We start from the raw sequence: 5,978 nt of genomic DNA, 5'->3' as shown, positions 1-5,978 counted from the left end.
TTTTCGCACTATGTGCAACTTCACATTTTTGCGGGTCTGACTACAGTTTACTGACTGGTGCACTAAGTATTGTTGTGAATTTGACATTGCTTCCTTCTCATTGGCCCACAAGCAAGAAGCAGAGAGGAATCGTATGTGCAAATGCTGAATATTCGATATAACGAATATATAGCACTATATTCAAAATATTTGCTAAGTCTCAAAGTGGCGATATTCGCGATAAAAATTTGCTATTCGAATATTCACACTCAAGTGGGATGCCGAGTGGTGTGGTGCGGCCCATCTGGTCACGGTCTTGTCACGGTGCTCCTATCTGGATAAAAAGAGAAAAGGGTCCAGCTCGATTGAAATGTTACCTTTATTTTTCAGTGCAGATAAAAGCCAGTTACAAAGGATACAGCGGGAACCCAGGCTTAGGCTCCGAAGCAAATAAAGGGATTGTTGAGTTAGAGGATGAAGAATAACTTGAGTCCAGACCTTGATAAACTTTAACAGCAGCTTTACTTGGGTAAACGTGATTACAGATAATATTAAGGCTTTTCTCACATTCAGGTTTTCTATTGGTTCCAGCAGGTTTTGGCATAAACTGGCTGGCAAACCTGGTAACTGTGATATCTCTCTTTCTCTGCTGAGCTGACAGGCTTGCTTAATAACTCTACAGTACTTTGTTTATCTCTGCTGTGATAATTAACACAACCAATGTATCTGTCACGACTAGGGATGAGCGAACTCGAACTGTATAGTTCGGGTTCGTACCGAATTTTGGGGTGTCCGTGACACGGACCCGAACCCGGACATTTTCGTAAAAGTCCGGGTTCGGGTTCGGTGTTCGTCGCTTTCTTCGCGCTTTTGTGACGCTTTCTTGGCGCTTTTTGAAAGGCTGCAAAGCAGCCAATCAACAAGCGTCATACTACTTGCCCCAAGAGGCCATCACAGCCATGCCTACTATTGGCATGGCTGTGATTGGCCAGAGCACCATGTGACCCAGCCTCTATTTAAGCTGGAGTCACATAGCGCCGCCCGTCACTCTGCTCTGATTAGCGTAGGGAGAGGTTGCGGCTGCGACAGTAGGGCGAGATTAGGCAGATTAACTCCTCCAAAGGACTTGATTAACTGATCGATCTGCAGCTGTGGATCATTGAGCTGCTGATCCTCAATTGCTCACTGTTTTTAGGCTGCCCAGACCGTTTGTCAGTCACATTTTTCTGGGGTGATCGGCGGCCATTTTGTGTCTTGTGGTGCGCTAGCACAAGCTGCGACCAAGTGCATTTAACCCTCAATGGTGTGGTTGTTTTTTGGCTAAAGCCTACATCAGGGTGAAGCTGTCACACCAAGTGCATTTAACCAGCAATAGTCTGTTCATTTTTTGGCCATATACTAAATCAGGGGCAAGCTGCGCCTGTCACCAAGTGCATTTAACCCTCAATGGTGTGGTTGTTTTTTGGCTAAAGCCTACATCAGGGTGAAGCTGTCACACCAAGTGCATTTAACCAGCAATAGTCTGTTTATTTTTTGGCCATATCCCAGTCTAATTCTGTCACTAAATCCATACCGGTCACCCAGCGCCTAAATACTAGGCCTCAAATTTATATCCCGCTAAATCTGTCCTTAGTGCTGTAGCTGGGCGAGTTATTTAGTGTCCGTTCAAGCACATTTCTTGTTCTGGGTTGAAATACAATTCCCAATTTAGCAATTTCATAATTTAGTGGTTTCTGCTATATCAGAGCTATTTGAAATCTATCCCTAAAAGGGTATATAATATTCAAGGTGCACATTGGGTCATTCAGAATAACTTCACACACACCCGCTACTGTGTATTTCCAAGTCTAATTCTGGCACTAAACCCATACCTGTCACCCAGCGCCTAAATACTAGGCCTCAAATTTATATCCAGCTAAATCTGTCCCTAGTGCTGTAGCTGGGCGAGTTATTTAGTGTCCGTTCAAGCACATTTCTTGTTCTGGGTTGAAATACAATTCCCAATTTAGCAATTTCATAATTTAGTGGTTTCTGCTATATCAGAGCTATTTGAAATCTATCCCTAAAAGGGTATATAATATTCAAGGTGCACATTGGGTCATTCAGAATAACTTCACACACACCCGCTACTGTGTATTTCCAAGTCTAATTCTGGCACTAAACCCATACCTGTCACCCAGCGCCTAAATACTAGGCCTCAAATTTATATCCCGCTAAATCTGTCCTTAGTGCTGTAGCTGGGCGAGTTATTTAGTGTCCGTTCAAGCACATTTCTTGTTCTGGGTTGAAATACAATTCCCAATTTAGCAATTTCATAATTTAGTGGTTTCTGCTATATCAGAGCTATTTGAAATCTATCCCTAAAAGGGTATATAATATTCAAGGTGCACATTGGGTCATTCAGAATAACTTCACACACACCCGCTACTGTGTATTTCCAAGTCTAATTCTGGCACTAAACCCATACCTGTCACCCAGCGCCTAAATACTAGGCCTCAAATTTATATCCCGCTAAATCTCTCGTTACCGCTGTCCTGTTGTGGCTGGGAAAGTTATTTAGTGTCCGTCAAAGCACATTTTTTGTTCTGGGTTGAAATACAATTCCCAATTTAGCAATTTCATAATTTAGTCGTTTCTGCTATATCAGAGCTATTTGAAATCTATCCCTAAAAGGGTAGATCATATTGAAGGTGCACATAGGGTCATTCAGAATAACTTCACACACACGCTTCTGTGCATTTCCAAGTCTAATTCTGTCACTAAATCCATACCGGTCACCCAGCGCCTAAATACTAGGCCTCAAATTTATATCCCGCTAAATCTGTCCTTAGTGCTGTAGCTGGGCGAGTTATTTAGTGTCCGTTCAAGCACATTTCTTGTTCTGGGTTGAAATACAATTCCCAATTTAGCAATTTCATAATTTAGTGGTTTCTGCTATATCAGAGCTATTTGAAATCTATCCCTAAAAGGGTATATAATATTCAAGGTGCACATTGGGTCATTCAGAATAACTTCACACACACCCGCTACTGTGTATTTCCAAGTCTAATTCTGGCACTAAACCCATACCTGTCACCCAGCGCCTAAATACTAGGCCTCAAATTTATATCCCGCTAAATCTGTCCCTAGTGCTGTAGCTGGGCGAGTTATTTAGTGTCCGTTCAAGCACATTTCTTGTTCTGGGTTGAAATACAATTCCCAATTTAGCAATTTCATAATTTAGTGGTTTCTGCTATATCAGAGCTATTTGAAATCTATCCCTAAAAGGGTATATAATATTCAAGGTGCACATAGGGTCATTCAGAATAACTTCACACACACCCGCTACTGTGTATTTCCAAGTCTAATTCTGTCACTAAACCCATACCTGTCACCCAGCGCCTAAATACTAGGCCTCAAATTTATATCCCGCTAAATCTCTCGTTACCGCTGTCCTGTTGTGGCTGGGAAAGTTATTTAGTGTCCGTCAAAGCACATTTTTTGTTCTGGGTTGAAATACAATTCCCAATTTAGCAATTTCATAATTTAGTCGTTTCTGCTATATCAGAGCTATTTGAAATCTATCCCTAAAAGGGTAGATCATATTGAAGGTGCACATAGGGTCATTCAGAATAACTTCACACACACGCTTCTGTGCATTTCCAAGTCTAATTCTGTCACTAAATCCATACCGGTCACCCAGCGCCTAAATACTAGGCCTCAAATTTATATCCCGCTGAATTTGAATACAATACATTGGGCCAAATAATATATTTGTTGTTGTGGTGAACCATAACAATGAGAAAAACATCTAGTAAGGGACGCGGACGTGGACATGGTCGTGGTGGTGTTAGTGGACCCTCTGGTGCTGGGAGAGGACGTGGCCGTTCTGCCACATCCACACGTCCTAGTGTACCAACTACCTCAGGTCCCAGTAGCCGCCAGAATTTACAGCGATATATGGTGGGGCCCAATGCCGTTCTAAGGATGGTAAGGCCTGAGCAGGTACAGGCATTAGTCAATTGGGTGGCCGACAGTGGATCCAGCACGTTCACATTATCTCCCACCCAGTCTTCTGCAGAAAGCGCACAGATGGCGCCTGAAAACCAACCCCATCAGTCTGTCACATCACCCCCATGCATACCAGGGAAACTGTCTCAGCCTCAAGTTATGCAGCAGTCTCTTATGCTGTTTGAAGACTCCGCTGGCAGGGTTTCCCAAGGGCATCCACCTAGCCCTTCCCCAGCGGTGAAAGACATAGAATGCACTGACGCACAACCACTTATGTTTCCTGATGATGAGGACATGGGAATACCACCTCAGCATGTCTCTGATGATGACGAAACACAGGTGCCAACTGCTGCGTCTTTCTGCAGTGTGCAGACTGAACAGGAGGTCAGGGATCAAGACTGGGTGGAAGACGATGCAGGGGACGATGAGGTCCTAGACCCCACATGGAATGAAGGTCGTGCCACTGACTTTCACAGTTCGGAGGAAGAGGCAGTGGTGAGACCGAGCCAACAGCGTAGCAAAAGAGGGAGCAGTGGGCAAAAGCAGAACACCCGCCGCCAAGAGACTCCGCCTGCTACTGACCGCCGCCATCTGGGACCGAGCACCCCAAAGGCAGCTTCAAGGAGTTCCCTGGCATGGCACTTCTTCAAACAATGTGCTGACGACAAGACCCGAGTGGTTTGCACGCTGTGCCATCAGAGCCTGAAGCGAGGCATTAACGTTCTGAACCTGAGCACAACCTGCATGACCAGGCACCTGCATGCAAAGCATGAACTGCAGTGGAGTAAACACCTTAAAACCAAGGAAGTCACTCAGGCTCCCCCTGCTACCTCTTCTGCTGCTGCCGCCTCGGCCTATTCTGCTGCTGCCGCCTCGGCCTCTTCCTCCGCCTCTGGAGGAACGTTGGCACCTGCCGCCCAGCAAACAGGGGATGTACCACCAACACCACCACCACCACCTCCGTCACCAAGCGTCTCAACCATGTCACACGCCAGCGTTCAGCTCTCCATCTCACAAACATTTGATAGAAAGCGTAAATTCCCACCTAGCCACCCTCGATCCCTGGCCCTGAATGCCAGCATTTCTAAACTACTGGCCTATGAAATGCTGTCATTTAGGCTGGTGGACACATACAGCTTCAAACAGCTCATGTCGCTTGCTGTCCCACAGTATGTTGTTCCCAGCCGGCACTACTTCTCCAAGAGAGCCGTGCCTTCCCTGCACAACCAAGTATCCGATAAAATCAAGTGTGCACTGCGCAACGCCATCTGTGGCAAGGTCCACCTAACCACAGATACGTGGACCAGTAAGCACGGCCAGGGACGCTATATCTCCCTAACTGCACACTGGGTAAATGTAGTGGCAGCTGGGCCCCAGGCGGAGAGCTGTTTGGCGCACGTCCTTCCGCCGCCAAGGATCGCAGGGCAACATTCTTTGCCTCCTGTTGCCACCTCCTCCTTCTCGGCTTCCTCCTCCTCTTCTTCCACCTGCTCATCCAGTCAGCCACACACCTTCACCACCAACTTCAGCACAGCCCGGGGTAAACGTCAGCAGGCCATTCTGAAACTCATATGTTTGGGGGACAGGCCCCACACCGCACAGGAGTTGTGGCGGGGTATAGAACAACAGACCGACGAGTGGTTGCTGCCGGTGAGCCTCAAGCCCGGCCTGGTGGTGTGTGATAATGGGCGAAATCTCGTTGCAGCTCTGGGACTAGCCAATTTGACGCACATCCCTTGCTTGGCGCATGTGCTGAATTTGGTGGTGCAGAAGTTCATTCACAACTACCCCGACATGTCAGAGCTGCTGCATAAAGTGCGGGCCGTCTGTTCGCGCTTCCGGCGTTCACATCCTGCTGCTGCTCGCCTGTCTGCGCTACAGCGTAACTTCGGCCTTCCCGCTCACCGCCTCATATGCGACGTGCCCACCAGGTGGAACTCCACCTTGCACATGCTGGACAGACTGTGCGAGCAGCAGCAGGCCATAGTGGAGTTTCAGCTGCAGCACGC

The sequence above is a fragment of the Bufo gargarizans genome, chromosome 6, assembly GCF_014858855.1.
Source record: "Bufo gargarizans isolate SCDJY-AF-19 chromosome 6, ASM1485885v1, whole genome shotgun sequence".
Taxonomy (NCBI): Eukaryota; Metazoa; Chordata; class Amphibia; order Anura; family Bufonidae; genus Bufo; species Bufo gargarizans.
This window is presented reverse-complemented; position numbering follows the sequence as displayed.